Source organism: Pelophylax lessonae (assembly GCF_965119305.1).
Source record: "Pelophylax lessonae genome assembly, chromosome: 2".
Lineage (NCBI taxonomy): Eukaryota > Metazoa > Chordata > Amphibia > Anura > Ranidae > Pelophylax > Pelophylax lessonae.
In genome coordinates, this window is record NC_138769.1 from 576,389,148 (window position 1) to 576,410,121 (window position 20,974).

The window sequence follows — 20,974 nt, forward strand, 5'->3', positions numbered from 1 at the left end:
TATTTATCTATCTATCCAAAGTATCAATATCATTCATATATCTGTCCATCTATTTATGTAATGTAACAATATATAATCTATCTATCTATCTATCTATCTATCTATCTATCTATCTATCTATCTATCTATCTATCTATCTATCTATCTATCTATCTATCTATCTATCTATCTACCTGTCTGTCTGTCTGTCTGTCTGTCTGTCTGTCTGTCTGTCTGTCTGTCTGTCTGTCTGTCTGTCTGTCTATCTATCTATCTATCTATCTATCTATCTATCTACCTGTCTGTCTGTCTGTCTGTCTGTCTGTCTGTCTGTCTGTCTGTCTGTCTATCTATCTATCTATCTATCTATCTATCTATCTATCTATCTATCTATCTATCTATCTATCTCTCTCTCTCTCTCTATCTATCTATCTATTATCACTATTCTATCTGCCAATGTAATGTAATCTATCTACCTATTTACCTATCATCTATATTTCTGTCTTTAATTTTCTTTTCTTTCTAAATGTCTCAATACGGATAAGTCTCTCCATATTTAGATTTTTGAACTCCTTTGGGCCAGTTGTTCTGGCTGCATACAGCAGTCATCTGTCAGACATTTTCCACCTGCCATTCCTCTTCTATACATGGATGTAAACCACTTTCGCTGGAATTTCCTTTCATCTTCCACCAATTCCCCCATTCTTTCTTCCTCCTCATTTACTCACTTTCCTCCTCATTTGTCTTCTCCTTCAGGTTTTGTCACTTCCCTGAACTAGACATAGACCATTAATGGCCCACTATGTATCTTTCTGGTAGTGATGTCACACCCTGCCAGCCTCCAGAGTATTTATGTAATTGCAGCCTCACTATTTACCAGCTATACTTCACAAATGTAGGTCATTCTCCTACTTACTGTTCTATGGTAACAGCAGAAGCACTTACAATCATTTTACGACTGCGGATTTACGCATATGACATTATACAAACATGCTATGTATTTGTGATCTTATGAGCTACAAAACATAAACAAACATAAAGATAACAGGACTAATCCAAGGTCATAGTGACATGACATTGAAACGTTACAAGTACTATGTTATAAAATAAAGACCTTGGTAACATTGTGGAGACTTGGGAGGAAGGTAAATGACATTAATTGGCTAAGATGACATCAGTGTGTAGCCAGAGTTGATGTCATTGCCTGGCACACAAGGTGACCACATCAAAGGGAACCTGTCAGAAAAGAAATATGAGCCAATGCTCTTCTTGCATGTACCTGCTCTATAGTTATTACCTTTATCCACAGTTTACTACCTATTGAGTCATTATCCTGAAAAAAGTGTGTAGCCTACATACATAGTTACATAGTAGGTGAGGTTGAATAAAGACAATAGTCCATCCAGTTCAACCTGTGTCAGTGTTTGTGAATGTAATCATCTCACATACCCCTTAATGTCCTGATCCTTGAGATGTACGTCTAAGAGTCTTTTGAAAGCCACCATACTTCCCGCAGAAACCACCTCTTGTGGTAGAGAATTCCACAATCACAGTGAAGTCATACTGGTTCAGGGTCAATGATTCACTAGATAAGGAAAAAAGAGCAAGATAATGAAAAAAGTCAACAGCTAGCATATTGCTATTCTGAAAGGCTATGTTTAAAGTTTAATGAAGGTTTAGTGGTTATCTCTTCTGCCTTGCAGCACTTGGATCCTTGGTTTGAGTCCCAACAATGGCTTGCATGGCTTCCTCCCACACTCCAAAAAAATGCTTGTAGGTTCTCAGGCATACATACTGGGGAAAGTGGTGACTGGGCAGGTTGGAAATTTATGGCTGATTATTTTTGTTTTCACTTGATAAACTGGCACAAGGGAGCCTACTAGCTCCTGTCTAAATGTTGCTTAGACAGGCCATACACCGTCCGATTCTTGGCCAGTTCAGCAGGATTCAAACTGTGTCTTGGCAGGCCAAATGTACCAAGTTGATCGATCAACTTGTATACAACAAGCATTTTACCTATCACAATTGGCTGCTATTGCCACTAGCAATAATCACTGTCTTCTACTGGCGGTGAAGGCTTCCCTGCCCTCCCCTGTCAGGAGAGGACAATGGACCGACAGGAGGGATACCCACACCAATACTGTCTGTATAGATCAGGGAATCAAGCAAATTTCTTTCCTGCAACCTGTGGTTGTGTGTATACATGAGATAGGGACTTTAGATTGTAAGTTCCATGAGTATAGGGACCAATATGAATGTACAATATGTAAAGTGCTGTGAAATTGTTGGTGCTATATAAATACCTGTACCAAATATGCTAAGCACAGGGTGCCAGGTGGTTAGGAGATCTATTTGTCACAGGAACATCTTGTAGTCCATAGTTGCAGCTATAGCAGACCACGTGACTTCTATGGGGCCCCGAAACATAGGGGTTGTCTTTATTCAGACATCATGCTGCCCTAGGCACGAAAAAATGATGACTCCCTGCCGCTTGTATCAGGTGAATATTTTAGTAAAATCTACTGCTATAATACATTATTGAAAGATACATGCTGTCTTAATTATACATTATACAAGAGAATAGAGAAATGGCTTAATAGCTCCTGAACTATAATGTTTTCTGACTTTTCACCATTCCCTGCACCCCCTGGCCCAAGACTTCTGCTTCATTAAGCCACACATGTCCAGAGGTCCAAAAGTGGGGAAGAAAATAACATTTACAGTAGCAATCACAGTTTGTACAATTTAAGGCTTGGTGCTGCCCCATTTTTCCCTAAATACTGGCTTCCCACCAGTGCCATGATAGTCCATGCCATCCATGGCTGTCTAGCTACACGGTAAAATATACAAATAGCAATAGAATTTGGGCAATACATTTATACATTTCAATGAAATTGATGTATATATCATTTGGAAACCTATATATAATTGCTATGAAAGAAGTTAGTATTCTGAATCACAAGAATAATTGTGTTAGAGGTAGAGATTAGAGAAACAGAGGAGTGTTTGCTATGGGGCACCATTAATGATGTTGTTACTGACCTGCTGTTGGTACGAAAACACGATCTGTGTCTTCACTAAACAGAGCATATGCATGCAAATAGTAATTGCTGAGAATTTGAGCGGAGTAAGGGGGAGGAGTGGGCAGGGCAAATTGCACTTCAAGTGGTACTAAAGGCCCAAGTACCTATGCAACAACAGTCTGACACTCGCGATGTCCCTTTGCCGGCGTCAGCATCTTCTCCCTGGCTTCTTCCAGATGCTGGTCTTTGTCATCTTGATTGGCCAGTACACGATAACGTCATTCCCACGCATGTGCAGGCATACCATAAACTAAGCTATCCATACACTGTGTACATTCAAGAGGGGATTGCAAACAGGAAGGTAAGTGCAAGTTAATTGCATGTCTCTTCTGCAATAAAAAGCCTGCCTGTTTGCAATCTCTAACTGTTTGTCTTCAGTTCCCGCTTAGGATTAGGTATTACAATTTTTACACAGTCCATCTTGGACCAATGTAAATTTGTAAGTATCATACCTTTGGGGTATCTGTGGCATCTGGAAATCTTTTTAGTAGACACTGCTATTACAGTAATCAATGCAGAATGTTCTCTGATTGGACAAGGTGGAGAGGTGGGGTGGTGACTTTGAGAAATTGCAAAGTGTTTTCCAAATGAAACCTCCTGAGTTCAGTAAGCAGCAGGACAGCTGCTCAGCATGGGATGTGAAAGCTTTTGGAGATCACTGGAGTAGCGGTGTCAACTACCGTGATTTCCAGCTTCTATGGAGATCTCACAGGTGTGGCACAAACATACTTACATTGGTCCATGCTCAACCAATGAACCAATAAAAACTGCTATGCCTAAACTTTAAACAGATTTAAAAGTGGGAAGGGCTTAAGGATAAACCTGGAGGCAATAGTGACAATACACAAGCAACAAACTGGCAATTGTGGGAATGTGAGAGTAACAGAAGCACAATTTTGACAATAATGACAATAACAGTGACAGTAGTAACAATCAGAATGGCATGCTCCATTCTGCAGTCCTGCTGCACCACTCCTTTGTTGAGCTACTAGCTCCAGTACAAAGTGAAACTAGATGTCCTAGCCCGTGTACACTAACTCACACTGCTGTAAGGCATTCTGCGCACACCCACCAGACTAGAGTAAACCAAGCTTGGCTTGCATTCTCCTTCTCCACATACCTCAGCTCCCCTTACTTTTGCTGTTGCTAGTAAGACCTGCAATTCAGAGGCATAGCTGCTGCTATGGTAAAGAGGAGAGTTCAGCTCATCCCCCACTTCCTGGTCCATGTCTGCTACCACACAGCACCCCTCCCCATCTTACTCCTTCCTCCATTCCAGGCAGCCAATGAGTACAGAGCGCAGGAAAGTGACATCACACGCTACATCTTTCCAAACATTACAGCCCATCCTTTGAGAAAAGCCAGACTCTGGTAATGACCCAGGAACTGGTTCAAAGTTCTGGAATTGCTGAGTAAGTTCCAACAAGTTCCCCAATATGCCTCATCTGTTAGGGATTATGGGTATCCCATAGATTCTTGATTGAAGCAGGATTATCTACAAGGTAACCGAGGTGGGAGCCCAGGACCTGGTGGATATCCAAGTGGACCATCTACAACTTTTGTGCTCCTTGGAGTAAATCAGGGAGTGCAATAGGACAAAGCTGTTCACCTGCCTAACAATTAACAAGGAGGTATATATTTGTTAGCAGCTGGGGTCTGATGGAAAGGATGCAAATAGGATGGCTACTCATTATCTATTGCAATCCAATGGATGGGATAAGTGGGTCAAAGTTGCTACTTTGCCTAGAACCCAATTTGTGTGTAAAACAGCCTGATTGGGCACATGACATCTGCTATACACTATATACAACCCTATACATAAAATAATACATAATTATGTTTGTGGATCAAAGTGTAATTTCTGCATATGGATTACTGCTTGCTTATGTACATGTGCACATGGATTACTGCTTGCTTATGTACATCATAACACATTAGAGAAAATAACACTTTGTACAGTGATTCAAATGCTAAAATTCTCTCAGCTGTAGATTAGGACCCAGCTACACCATGGTGGTTCCTTGCAGTATGTTTAATGCACATTGCATTAAGACAGTCCATTATAAAAATACAGGAGGAAGCCATTGCAGGGAGAAAATTAGTGTTCAAGATACATGCATATTAATGTAGAGCTCAATTGGGGAGCCTGAGGCGGCATCTTAACTAATTACATCAGTGTGTCTATTCATTAGATATGGTAAAGTGTTTGAAGTCATTTAATATGATTTTTGTATGGATATATAGATATAATTTGCTCAAAAAAATGAAAGGAACACTTTTTATAACATCAAGTCAATTGAACTCCTGGGATATTGATCTGGTCAGTTAAGTAGCAGATGGGGTTGATTATTAGTTTCAGCTGCTTTGGTGTTTATGAAATTACCAACAGGTGCACTAGAAGGGCAAAATGAGTTGACCTCCAAAACTGGAATGGTTTTACAGCCGGAGGCCACTGACTTTTTTTCCCCTACTCATCTTTTCTGACTGTTTTTCACTAGTTTTGCACTTGGCGAGGGTAAGTGTCACTACTGGTAACATGAGGTGATATCTGGACCCTACAGAGGTTGCACAGGAAGTCCAACTCCTCCAGGATGGCACATCAATACGTTCCATTGCCAGAAGGCTTGCTGTGTCTCCCAGCACAGTCTCAAGAGCATGCAGGATATTCCAGAAGACAGGCAGTTACTCTTGGAGAGCTGGACAGGGCCAAAGAAGGTCCTTAACCCATAAGCAGGGCCAGTATCTGCTTCTTTGTGCAAGGAGGAACAGGATAAGCACTGCCAAAAGGCCTAGAAAATTACCTCCAGCAGGCCACTGGTGTGAATGTCCGTGAATAACGTCCAGCTAAGGCAACCACCTCGGATGACTCAAGGTAGCTCAATGCAGTGCGCCTGCGCACGGTCCAGCTGCTCGCTACACACTCTGCAAGAGCTGGATACTGTAGCCGACATTGCAGTTACACAGAGGAGAGATCCCCGATCAGGACCCAGGACATGACATTCATGGGGTTGCTAAAGACAACGTTTCGGAGGCATGGCCTCCTTCTTCAGGTCTTCTTCAGGTCTCCACGCTTTTTCTCATGTGTTTCACCACTGGCCATACTACAAGGTTCCCCAGCTTGAGAATTAATCTCCAGGCATTCTTTTGTTCCTAACACATTACTCAGTCCATATCAGTATAGATATCCAGCATGATATTACTCCCCACTGAGATCTGATGTGTTTTCAAAGTGTCTTTTAATTTTTTTGATCAGTGTATATATTAGAAAAGTATTCAGAAACATAACATTAATGAAATGTAAGTGCTTACATTTATTTTCAAACCCAAAGCATGGTGAGGGAAAATTGTGCAGAGGATTATACAACAGGATTTGCTGCACTTGCCATTATTCGTTTTTACTATGCAGAAGTACATTGGTGACTGTGCTGATGACAATTTTGATGTAATTCAGTCAAGCAAGAATTCGTTTTGCATTCACTCATTTCTAACTGATTAAAGTGTAATCTTCAGATGACACTGAACATTACCAGAGGATGTAAGACCGCAGTGGCCAGTGGTTACTGGCTTCAAATGTGCATTTGACCTTGAACACTTAATGCCTATTTTTAGCTGCCTCTAGAGAATAAGATACTGAATGTAGCCTCTAAATAAAGCTTAATTTCACAATATAATATTCTGCATGCATACTGCTGTAGCCTAGCTGGATATTGCCATAAAAGCCTTTTTTCACATAGCAGATAAAAGTTTGTTGCTCATTATCTTCATATATTCAATGGCAGTGCTTTGTAAAGGGCAGTAACCTCTTGGCAACCAACCTGAAATAAACCTTCATTGAAGTCAGAACAATGTCAAAGCTATCTATGACCTCACTCTGGTCATTTCTCTTTACCTTGTAATTTTTTTTTTTTAGTTTTAGATACAGTGGGGAAGGGTTAGAACCTCTGTCAGGTTCAGTGCTCATGTTAAAGAGTGTTTTCCTGCATCTGATGTGCATTTTGAAGCACATGTGTCTGCAGATTCTTAATTACTTTAATGGTACAGCGGTAATGGCCATTCTGTGGCTGCGTTTGACCAGCTTTGCTTTTTCAGAGAATGATTTAAAACAGAGTACTTGTAAAACAACCCAGCCAGCAGGGGCTATATATAGCCCACACCTAGACTCAATAAATAGTCCTTACACAAGTGTTATGGCCATGCTTTTAACCATCACCGCTGCCTTGTTCACTGGCAAGGCTTGACCATCAAATACTGCCGGGAGGCATATGGACAGGTGTGTCTAACTAATAGAAGTGTTGGTTCAGCTTTTCAGGTGAGCTAGGTGGCTGATGGAGATACGTGGCAATGAATAAAAGTGTGACTGTGATACCAATGCAACAGTTTTGCTTTTTGTTGTATTTCCTTGGAAACAGCATGTTCTGTTGAGATTATTTTTCAAGTTCAGTCCAGTCTTTTGCATTTTGAATTGATTTCATGTGTTTGGGCAATGCTCCTTGTCAATGTGAGCATCTACGAAATCTGTCTCCCTATTCAGGAAGTGCCCCTTTGTTTTCTTTTCTGTCTTCATCTTTACCTTTACCTACACAAATGAAAATATAATTAAGGAGAAGTTTGGGAAAAAAACCCTTCATACTCACGGCTATGCTGCAGCATCAGTGTGATGCTGCAGCTGTCCCACATCAGCTTAGACTGAGAACTTAGTGATCACATGACCGCTGATCGCTTAGTTCTCAGTCCGCTCTCAGCAGTGAGAGGTGACTGTCTGGAGCTCTGGGCTGGAGAGGGGGCAAGCTTGCTTCAGCCACGTGCTAGGAGCCAAACAAGCTGTTGATCAGGTAACTGGGTGGATACCAACAATATGGTCAGGATTGTTCTGGAGCTTGGAGCGACTCTTTCACGTCAGCTGACAACTGGCAATAGCCCACTGTTAACTGACTCTGGGTCACAAGACAGTATACGTAAATGCACTCCTGTGACCCACAAGAGAAGTATGGCCAAAAAATGCTTTGGCCATACTTCTCTTTTAATGGGGACTAACTATACTTTTATAGGGAATGATTGATATATATTAAGGAACAAGGAAATGGCCACTGTTACCACAAAGTTTTGTTGCTTTACAGAACAGTCCCTTGAAAAATCAGTAGGGTTCAGATTTAGGTTTACCACTACCATATGCTTGTGACGAGTTCCCGGAATTCATATGCTTGTGACGAGTTACCGGGTATTCAAGTAGCTAATTTTTGGCTGAAAATGTTGCAAGTTCGCAGACAGCGAATAGGAACAACCTATAATGCAGTGCATAACATTCACCACAGGTCAATTGAGTCAGAAGAGGCATTCATTTGAAGTAGTGGATAACCCAGTCCCGTTTTTGTAAGGTTGTTTGCTGATATCAGCCATATTGCCAGTGTGTGTGGAAATATACTGTTTTTAATTTATTTATATTGTTTTGGCATCTGTGCATGACCCCCATGGTAGTGCCTGGATTCCCATGCCTTTTATTTAAGCACCTATTACTATTATCCCTATAGATGACCGGAACTCAAAAAATGTCAGCAAAATGTGCAAAATTCTGCATTGATGATAAGAAGAGGCACTCATCACCAAACTTCAGCAAGCGGCCCTGTATGCAAAGTTGATATAATTATGGGTATAATGTGTCAGGGTACAGTCATCATTTTTTTGGAATGGAAGCACCAATGTGCAAAAATGTTGAATTGAGCCACTTCCTACAGGGCCATATGAAGTCTTCCTAATTGCAGAAACATGTCCCTACATTTTCCACTACTGCCTAGAGGCAGATAGCCTAGTCCCAGTCAAAGGCTATGGTTATTGCAAATAATTATGCCTTGGAGTGTGTTTTTTGGGCCAGTTGTGTAATCTTCAAGAAGATGCACTGCAACCTATAATCATAAAGTCTCTGTGTCGTAATAGTGACATGATATAAACATAGTTTCTTTTTTATTAATTTAGATACAAATTGGCTGGTATGTAAGGATTCCAGAACTATTTCATCATAGTCTAGTTTTGATAACCAGACTAATCACTCAAATGTGACAATGATGAATACGTTTTAACACAACGCAGCAATTACTATCTGAACATGTTCCAGATAAAATTCACTATAAATTAAAATTTTTCGTTGGATTTGTACATTGGACATTATTGTGTAAAAGAGTTTGACAGACAAAGAGACATGAAATATTAATGCTATTTATATTATATACAACAGGTTAACTACAATCATATTGTCCTTTGGCACTTGACCTGAGTCATCTGCAGAATATATAATTATTTCCTACTTAGATATGCTTTGAATGTTGGAATTCTAATGATATTTTAATGAAACCCATTACCATTATTATGAATTAAATGTTTTACACTAAAGATCTTAACATAATTGCATTTTAACTAAATTACTATTTTCAAGTGTCAATCTTAAGAGCGTTTGATGATGGCATTAGATAATTTCAAGAGTATGTGTTGGTAACTAGCCCTTGAATCTGAATTAAAAGGCTTTAGGGTATTTAAAATTGTAATTTTAAAGAACTCTGGCCTGATTTTAAAAATGAGATTCTAATATAAGCAAATTATTATATTTTTTGGGCTAGTTTCCTTTAATGTGGGAGCAACTAATTTGCTAAACCCTCTTGCATCCTCACAAAGTATGAAATAGATTTACTTCACTTGTGATAATATCACAAATATATCGCAAATATCTAGCCATATATGGGCAAGCGCCAATTCTTTTCCTTTCTAAAGAAATTAGGAAATGAGATTGTCACAGTGCTGCTGCGGATAAGGATAAGAAGCCTGAAATCCTCATTTGTGTTTGACCTCTACTACTGCTGCTGTTTTATGTTGTAAATAACATGAATCTTCAGGGCAAATGGTTGGTGAACACAGGCAAATCTAGTATTTACAAAATGCCAAGATTCACTTGCTTTAATAAATATGTTCCTGAGACATACATGTTGATAGCATAGGCTATTCACCATAAACAGCATACACCATAAACACAATAAACAGCATTTTTTTCACGGAAACCTGTATAGTTTTTCTGATAGGTTACCATTTTATGCATGACAATTCCAGTTGAGTATTTTTTTTATTTTTTTTTTAATTACATGAAAATATGAAATTGCTACAAATACCATATACTAGAACGCTATAGCTACATAAACCATTGTAAACATAAATACATTCCTCTTTAATATGTGAAACAATGTGCTCTGCCAGTCAATGATAAATTGATTATTTTGGAAAATGCAGGAACTGGAAGATAATGTGGAACAGAAAGTAATTATTTCAGGGGTTATTTCCACTGGCTCTAGGGTCGCTTACCAGTGTTGTCCTTGCATCATAGATTTTAATATCTGCAAAGCAGGACTTTTTGACTTTCCCTGTTCATACATACACATTTCTAAATCTGACCTCTATTTTTTTTTTTTTACTTGTGTTTTTTTACAATTTTTTTTTTTTAAAGAGTATTGTGATCCATTAGTTTGCACAGAAAATGCATTTTAGAAGCAAGTACAGTTGCATATATTGTTCCTTTGTTCTTCCTTTAAAGCCTTTAGCTTGTATAATATTAAATACTAATCCTATTATTATCAAAGCTTCCTGTTTTTACTGGGAATGTTGCCATATTTTCTGTAAGTGCTCAGCGCACAGGTTTTAGGGTTCTTGCAATCTAGTAAGACAGAAATTAAATTTATACATATAAGCTACTGGAAGGATACACACAAACAAGCGTTGTCCTTAGGATTCTGTGAATTGCTTGAACATGGCGTATGTGTTTTTGTTTGTGTTTGGGCTTTTCTGTGACCTTGCTCTATCTAAAACAGCTGATGAAGCAAAGTTAATTATTTCATATCTTTAACATCCAAGTTATTAAATGGAAAATGTTTTTCTCTCTCGCTGTAGTCACCGTTTAGATAAATGAGCACTCAGAGTCCACCATGTTCCAAGAAGTATTCGAATTTTCAGCTGCAGAGACTCACGTTAATTATCTTTCCCCATAAGATTTGTTTTTCCCTGCATCCCTTGTTATTCACTGTCGGGAAAATGTCAATACAATCTATTGCTGGTTGGCGTACCAAAGCCAGAGGGATTCAGCTGAGCTCCACTGATCAAATTTTATAAAGGGATCTTGTACTAAAAAATGTTGTAATGTAATATAATGTTGTCAGTCTAATGGAAATTCTCTCATTTATGCAATGGCAATAGCCTAAAATTTTATGCTTCTAAACCTGAACTAAACCTGTCACAAAGCTGTGCAATTACTAGCTATGGCTTCAGCACCTATTGGGTCTCCGTCCCAAAACAAGTGTGTAGCCTAATTCTGACCTGAACCTTTATTTGGGATGGGTAAATAGATAATTAGGGCAGAAGATTAACACAACAGCCATCAATACATTTACAAATAATTTTTTAAATAAAAGGTGCATTATGCTAGCACACCTAGTAAAATATTTGCCACTAACCCCAGAATGGGCGCTTTTTGGCCTGATAGACATCCTAGGAATTACATTTTTTAATGACTACAAATGACTGTGCACTGTTTTATCTCTCTTGGCAGGGAAAGCCATCCTGCATAAATTGATTTACACCAAATCCAACGATTCTCTCTCTTTGTTTTTAGATAAACTGTCTATTGTTTTCCTCATGGAATGGGTGGAGGCCTCCTTACATAAAGATGTCTGAGAATCTTTTATTCAGACTTTGCCTACTGACACCCAACTATCCAAAATACAATGTTTCCAATACACTTAATGGTATGAAACCAGACTAATAACTAATAAACTTCTACTTACCTTCCACCTAAACTATATTTAAGATTTTGTTGGCCAAGGCCATCCCCTATTCCTCTAGTTGCTAGACAACAGACTGACTGCCATCCATACAACACATACTGCTTAATGTTTGTTGCTAGACTTTCTTCAACTTCATTGTCCAATGAATACTGTTGTTCTTGTTATCATTATATTGGCCAAATACTGCAACCACCCTCGTTGTCAACTGCATTCTCATACAAAAAAAAAAAAGCAATGGGAGGGATACTTTAGGAATATATCTTTTTGTAGGAACTATGACCCTAAAGATGTAAGGTGACCCATATATTTTTTGATCTTTCTAAAGGGACTGGACATCCAACTTTTTTTATATTTATCACAAGGGGCACCACCACCAAAAGATCAAACAATAGAATCTGAGGGACCTATGACAGGAGTAGAAGCTATATTGTTGTGGTTTCTCAGTAACTTTTTGGACATTGCAACAAAAATAAACCTTAGACTCTTCCTTGTTGGTTTCTTTTTTAGCAGTAATTATTGCAGACTGCCATATGCTTCTTTCACACGAAGCGGACCGTATTGCGATCCGCTCCGGCACTTTTTTTTTTTTACGGACACGGATGACACTTGTGTCATCTGGTCCATATGTCCGCATATCATCCCATCCGTTTGCGGATGATATACGTATACAAAGATAATGTATGTCTAGGGGACAGCGGATGTCAGCGGATGACACCGCTGACATCCGATTTTGCGTCCTTTCCGTTTTTTTTTTAAACGGAAGAAAAATAGGGTTCTGTTACATTCCAAAAAAACAGGACAGGTCTGAAAGGACGCAAATTGGATGTCAGCGGATGGTCATCCGCTGACATCCGCAATCCCATTGACATGCCTTATGTCCGTATATCACCCGCAAACGGATGGGATGATATACGGACATACGGAACGCCCGTGTGAAAGAGGCCATACATAAAAATTATATATTAGAACAGGTCTGTTTGATCCCAGAGTATTTTCATGTCCACAGTAAAAGTATTGATTAGGAATCACTGCTGTTGTTTAATTTGTAGGTCTCAAAAATTAAATGTCACAAATTATATTGGCTTGAAAGGTTGTCAGAAAGTACCTCAAGGTAGAGAGAAACTCACCTTATTTATTCAAATGTGTTTTATATTTAGTATACTAGTGAAATTTATATTAATGCCAGCCACAGCTGACAACAGAAAAGAGCAGTGAGTAGAAGGACTTCCATAGCTAGCGGTGAGTTCTGCACTAGGCTATCTTAAAGCTTTAGTTTATGTGTATGATGTGGCTGCACTGCTTAGATCAAGGGCCTGGATCAGAAACTGGCTGAACAGAGTTAGAAATTCTTTAGCAGGTTAATCATTGGAAAGGGCAGTCAAGTTTGCTTTTTACGTAAGTGTTTCATTTTCAGTAGGATAGTAAATGATTGTAATCCTTCTAGCTATGTGCAATTCAATAGACAGTTCAGTCAGTAGATTACAATTGTCTTTGAAAATCACTAAGGCAGGCCATACACGATTCATTTTCTTTTGTTCAACCAGCGGGTTGAAAGAAAGAAAATAAATCGATTCCCCCATACATACATTTTAGGTGAATGGGGGAATCCCTCCCACAAAATTATTGTATTCTGACGGTGAGGAGGCTTTAGTACCACCGGCTATAGCCAGTTGCACTGATCAAGCTAAATTGAATTCTGTAGAACCAGCCTGCCCATAGATGTATCAAAATTGGCAGAATTTCGATCCATCTCTGACTGGCTTAAAGAGGAAGTAAACCCTCCTCAGGAAGTTGTACCTATAGGTAAGCCTATGATAAGGCTTACCTATAGGTACTTTAAATATCTCCTAAACATGTACCGTTTAGGAGATATTTACCTTTAATGCAGCCAGTGACGTCACTGGCGCATGCGCTCTGAAGGAACGGCTGATCGTGCCGTTCCTTCAGAGCCCCGTGCCGTGACCGTCGGCTTCCGCGCGCGTGCGCGGGAGTGACGTCACCGCGGCTCCGGCCAATCAGATGACCGGATGCCGCGATCCCAGAAGACGAGCGACATGTCATGTCGCCCGTCATACAGGTAAGAGAGCGGCACGGCGGGGGCTCGTTCTAAGGTAAGTATTTCATAATGAGCTAGAACTAGGCTTGGGTGCCCCCACAGCAAAGTGCTTACTTTGGGGGTACCCGGCAGGAGGGAGGGGCCAGGAGCGTCGGCGTGGGACCCAAGAGGAGGAGGATTGGGGCTGCAAAACCACTGCACAGAGCAGGTAAGTATGACATGTTTGTTACTTTAATGTAAAAAAAAACGAGGGTTTAGTAACACTTTAAGCAAAGTCTTTTAAGCTAAGCATGTTCTACACACATTGAAGACACTACACTCTTCAGGTGGTTTAGCCTGTAATTTATTTTCTTGCAGTCATTATTTAGCATTGGTATCTGCTGGACTGTGATATATGGAAAAACAATTGCAAAAAACATGTAAAATGTATTTTGGGTATTAAATTTGCCATCATTCTGTATGTACACTGACAAACAATTACATATACTGTATAATTATAATTTGTTAGGCTACTTAAAGCTGATGTGTAATGGACACATATAATACCAACCCAGTTGTCCCCTAATGGAGGAGAACACTTTCTAATACAATCATTTTAGTGGGTATTAAGGGGGATTATTAAATGTGAAAAGTGCAGCACTGATATGAAAAGGTGAACTAAGAAAGTTCATAAGATATGTGCATGAAAAAAATAACTGGAAACAAAGTCCCTAAAAATAAATATCAAACATGAATAGGTGAACACAGTGAGTCTGATATGAAAATAGAGTCCATATGTGAAAATATCTAATCGATTCTGTCCATGAAGTAGAAACAATCTGTATTAATTAGACAAATTAGATCTGTGGCGACGTATAAGTCAAAGACTTGATACACAGGGACTTCGGTGGGGAGTATAAAGTCCAAACACATGTGTAGAAGATATAGGAAGATATTAAAATCTTGTCCCCCGTTGTAGTGGTATATATATATATATATATATATATGCTTACCAGAATAAGTGGATTTACACTACCTTACAGATTTTATTCCATAGACGTATACTCCCAGGAGAAGAAGGAGAAGGAATCCATCATTCGACAAAAATTTTTTTGTGGGTAACCAAAAAAAAGGAAAATATGCATACAGTAGTGTGATACCGCAGAAGTAGTAAACATCAATGCAGCACAGCATATAGGTGAAAAAGACCAGACAGGAATAATCCTCTTAAAACGATACTAGGATCCAACAACAGATCTTTAACATCTCTGACCCGTCACCATTGGGAGAATGTCAATAATGTATGCGCTTACCAGATATTATGAGCCCATAGTACCCTATAGCACATGGGCTGAAATAGACTTAACAGGCACCCTTCACATGCAGGAAATGTAAGATCCGTGAAGAAGTTAATCCAAAAATAAGTAGTGTTCCGTCACCAAAGAGAATAAGGTATAAACATGCTTACCAAATAATGTGGACCTGTTTTGCCAACAGACAGGTCATCAAAGCATAGCAGGTAAAATCTTGGATTCCTCTGATTTGATGTTCACAGGGAATGTTCATAAAAACTCACGAGCAAGGATGGATGTGGAATGATAAGTCCCTCATTCAGTAACCATGTAAGTAAGCCAAATAGAGGTACATAGTGTAAAACTGCTATAATGCGTTTTATTAAAAAGCAGAAATGTACTTACAAATATCCACAAGTAAACACCGTAATGATAGTCAAGGCAGGCCAATTAAGTTGCAAATTCTGACGCGTTTCGTTGTATAAAACATTATCAAAGGATATAGCTATATCAATAAAGATTGGGCCCAGGAACGTTGCCCTGTTTGCCCTGCGTTAAAGACGGCCCTGCCCCTTAATTGTAAAGAAGTATAAATACCGCGCTAACTTGAGAAAGCTGCTAGCACTACCAACTGATAAAAAATTGGTGAAGGGTTATTAAATGTGAAAAGTGCAGCGCTGCCGCTTAAACCCACGCATTGGGGCCCCAATGACTGTATTGCAGAGCGCTCGGAGGCTGTATTCCCGAGCAAGCAAGCAGAGAGGGAGCGGGACTGGGAGCTGCATGCATCCTGCATGCTCGGATCAGAGTGGCTGCAGTGAGAGCAGTGATCGGAGTGGGAGCCCCACCCCAGACCTCTGTATTCTCCAGCCAGTTAAGAGGGGGACGGGGCTCCCACTCAGATCACTGCTCTCACTACAGCCACTCTGATCCAAGCAGACAAGATGCATGGGGCGGGGGTCAGAGCATCAGTGGAGCTCCCAGCCCCACTCCCTTGCTGCATCCTGTCTGCTCGGAACAGAGCGGCTGTAGTGAGAGCAGTGATTGGAGTGGGAGTCCCGTCCCCAGACCTCTATTCCCCAGCCAGTTTGAAGGGGGCCCCTGCAGCCTATATGCTCCGGAGCAAGTAAGATCAGAGTGGGAGTCCCATCCAGTGACCTCTGAAAGTGTATAATGTAAATGAGCCCAGCTGGCCAGGTATGTCCTTACACTAATAGAATGCTTGCTTTTCTAAAACCCTGAGCTGTGTTATTCAACTGTAAAGGTGTGCATTGTTGAACGTTTTCTGACCGCCTCCTGTACTATGTCCGCAGCCTCTGACCCTCTCCTGTACCATGTCCGCAGATTCTGACCATCCCCTGTAGCATGTTTGCAGTCTCTGACCGTCTCCTGTAGTATGTCTACAGTCTCTGACCATCTCCTATAGTATGTCCGCAGTCTCTGACCATCTCCTGTAGTATGTCCACAGTTTCTGACCATCTCCTATAGTATGTCCACAGTCTCTGACCATCTCCTGTAGTATGTGTGCAGTCTCTGACCATCTCCTGTAGTATGTCTGCAGTGTCTGACCGTCTCCTGTAGTATGTCCGTAGTCTCTGACTGTCTCCTGCAGTATGTCCGTAGTCTCTGACTGTCTCTTGTACTATATCTGCAGTCTCTGACCATTGCTTTTACCATATCTGCAGTCCCTGACTGTCTCCTGTAGTATGTCTGCAGTCTCTGACCATCTTCTGTAGTATGTTTGCAGTCTTTGAGGCTCTCCTGTAGTATGTGTATTAATGTGCCGCTTTACTTGCGCAATTATTTGGGATTGCTCCACTGCTCAGTCAGTGGTAATATTGTGCAATGCCCTGTAGCAATCAATAATCAGTGAACAGTAGTGATCTGCTGTGATCTCTAGCAAACAATCAGTGAGCAGCAATAATGTGCAGTAACCTTTAGCATCCAATCGGAAAGCAGAAATTATGTATTGTAACCTCTAGCAACCAGTCTGTGGGTGGTAAGGATAGACTGTAACCTCTTGCAACCAACTGTAATCACTGCATGATCTGCTTCAGTAAACTGATTTTGAGTCTACCTGCTATTTTTATGTATGTCCCAAGAACGGAGGTGGGGGGGGCCCAAGAACATTTTTGCCCAGGGCCCAATCAATAATAAAGACGGCCCTGTTAACCTTCCTAGCGGTATTCCCGAGTGTGACTCGGGGTTAGATTTTAGAGCCAAAAGCGGTAACCCCGAGTCACACTCGGGGTAGCGCTAGGAAGATCGCTGGATGCTGGAAGAGGTTTTACTTACCTTTTCTCCGGGATCCAGCGAAGAATGCGGGCGGTGTGCGGTGGTGGAGCTTCCTCCCGATCGTCTGCGAGCCCCGGCTTCCGTCTTCGGCGACGACGTGGAACAGGCGGCAAATTCGAATGTAAAAAAAAACCAAACACACTGAAACCGTTCAAAATAAAAAAAAAATCACATTACATTGCCCCCCAGTGCCCTTTCCTGCAGTTTTACTGTACTTTTTATGTAAATATATGTATATATATATTTATATATATATATATATATATATATATATATATATACAGGGCTTGACAAATTTTCCTGAAATCTAGGAGCCAGCTAAAAAAGTTAGGAGCCAGTTTTTTTTTTTTTAAACTAACAACCAAGCTTTATTTAATAAAACGGATACTAAATTTACACATAAATACGACTAGAACCCCACTCTCCTCTAGCGCAATTGGATGAAAACAGACTGTCTGTCTCTTTCCATCCGATGCCATCTGATCCGGTCCACGGGATGGATAGAAAATAGAACCACCATCCGTCTGCTTTTGGAGGACAGGATCAGATGGCGGCAGATTACTGCTCCATAGAGGAGAATGAAGGGTCCGATCAGGTCTGCCTGAAAAACTGACAGGCGGACCTGATCAGACAGCCCGTGTGAAAGGGGCCTTCGGCTGTGGCATGGCGATGAGGAAAAAAAAAAAAAAAAAAAATTATATATATATATATATATATATATATGTATGTGTGTATATGTATGTATATATATATATATTATTATTTTTTTTTTTTAATAATAATAATAATTGGAAAAAAATATATATTTTTTTTAATAATTAAAAAGAAAAAAATATTATTTAGTTTTTACATTTAAAAAATAAATTAAATTAATAATAAATAACCACACTCCCTGTCAAAGATAACTAACTGGACAGGGAGATGGTAATGCATTGAGAACAATCAGGCAGTGGAAACAGTAATTACAAGTCATTACTCCCGGCCACCACAAGAGGGCGCCAGTTCCCCATTGGAAGCCTCTCATCTCAAGTAGGCCGAAAAGACGGGGCCTCAATTTTCGGACGGCCCGGAAGTCCGTGCACTCTGTGCGCGGAAGTCCGTGCAAAAATGACAGGACACCTTCTGCAGGGCACCCCAGGCGCAAGGTCGCTAATTCTAGTCGCAAATGCGACCTAGCGCCCGGGTTTTGTCGAGGCCTGTATATATATATATATATATATATATACATAATTCTTGTGAATGAGCAGCCCAAACCAACTGTATACATATTATATATATATATATATATATATATATATATATATATATATATATATATATATATATATATATATATATATATATATATACGTATATATGTATACATAATATATGTATACATATATATATATATATATAGTATATATATAATAAATGTATACAGTTGGTTTGGGCTGCTCATTCACAAGAATTACATGCAAAATAATGGTACCACTTTCAGCACCTAAAATCCAAAAGAATCATACCGCCAGGGAGGTTAAGGGGGATTAACAGCAGTGCCCCCACACAGGGACTAAAACATTTGAAAGGAATAACAGACAATAAGGGTAAAGATGAACAGACACATCGTTCATCCATAACATTATGACCACCCACCTAATATTGAGTATGGCCCCCCGTTTTGCTAAAAGCCCTGACTCATTTAGACATGGACACCAGAGTGACATCCACATGAATGGCAGGACCCAAAGTATCCCACTGCCTCTGCTGACTTGCTTTCTTATACCGTATCCTGGTGCCATCTCTTCCCCAGGTAAGTGACGCACACACACCCGACCATCCACATGATGTAAAAGAAAACATGATTCATCAGACCAGGCCACCTTCTTCCATTGCTCCGTAGTCCCGTTCTGCTGTTCATGTGAATATTGTAGAAGCTTTTGGCAGTGGAGACAGGTCACCATGGGCTTCACAGCCCCATACACAACAAACTGGGATGGAATTCAATTTTTTCTCTATTATTAAAACTGGGATGCCCATTTTTTCTTGTAAGAAAAGAAACGGCCGCAAATCCAGGAATTCCAATTGCCTTTCATTTCCAAAGTGCTGACAAAGTGATGACACCAAAGACACCAACATAGGGTCACGTAGACCCGTTTCACACATACAGTGCCTTGCGAAAGTATTCGGCCCCCTTGAACTTTGCGACCTTTTGCCACATTTCAGGCTTCAAACATAAAGATATAAAACTGTAATTTTTTGTGAAGAATCAACAAGTGGGACACAATCATGAAGTGGAATGAAATTTATTGGATATTCCAAACTTTTTTAACAAATAAAAAATTGAAAAATTGGGCGTGCAAAATTATTCAGCCCCTTAAGTTAATACTTTGTAGCGCCACCTTTTGCTGCGATTACAGCTGTAAGTCGCTTGGGGTAAGTCTCTCTCAGTTTTGCACATCGAGAGACTGAAATTTTTGCCTATTCCTCCTTGTAAAACAGCTCAAGCTCAGTGAGGTTGGATGGAGAGCGTTTGTGAACAGCAGTTTTCAGTTCTTTCCACAGATTCACGATTGGATTCAGGTCTGGACTTTGACTTGGCCATTCTAACACCTGGATATGTTTATTTGTGAACCATTCCATTGTAGATTTTGCTTTATGTTTTGGATCATTGTCTTGTTGGAAGACAAATCTCCGTCCCAGTCTCAGGTCTTTTGCAGACTCCATCAGGTTTTCTTCCAGAATGGTCCTGTATTTGGCTCCATCCATATTCCCATCAATTTTAACCATCTTCCCTGTCCCTGCTGAAGAAAAGCAGGCCCAAACAATGATGCTGCCACCACCATGTTTGACAGTGGGGATGGTGTCTTCAGGGTGATGAGCTGTGTTGCTCTTATGCCAAACATAACGTTTTGCATTGTTGCCAAAAAGTTTGATTTTGGTTTCATCTGACCACAGCACCTTCTTCCACATGTTTGGTGTGTCTCCCAATTGGCTTGTGGCAAACTTTAAACAACACTTTTTATGAATATCTTTAAGAAATGGCTTTCTTCTTGCCACTGTTCCATAAAGGCCAGATTTGTGCAGTATACGACTGATTGTTGTCCTATGGACAGAGTCTCCCACCTCAGCTGTAGATCTCTGCAGTTCATCCAGAGTGATCATGGGCCTCTTGGCTGCATCTCTGATCAGTCTTCTTCTTGTATGAGCTGAAAGTTTAGAGGGACGACCAGGTCTTCGTAGATTTGCAGTGGTCTGATACTCCTTCCATTTCAATATTATCGCTTGCACAGTGCTCCTTGGGATGTTTATAGCTTGGGAAATCTTTTTGTATCCAAATCTGGCTCTAAACTTCTCCACAACAGTATCTCGGACCTGCCTGGTGTGTTCCTTGTTCTTCATGATGCTCTCTGCACTTTAAACGGACCTCTGAGACTATCACAGTGCAGGTGCATTTATACGGAGACTTGATTACACACAGGTGGATTCTATTTATCA

The 20,974-nt window shown here is 40.2% G+C and overlaps 1 protein-coding gene across 3 annotated transcripts in view; it reads left to right on the plus strand.

Moving 5' to 3' along the window:
* Window positions 1-20,974, plus strand: part of KIF5A (kinesin family member 5A) — a 250,881-nt gene that overhangs the window by 1,084 nt on the left and 228,823 nt on the right. The gene's annotated exons all lie outside the window — the stretch shown is intronic.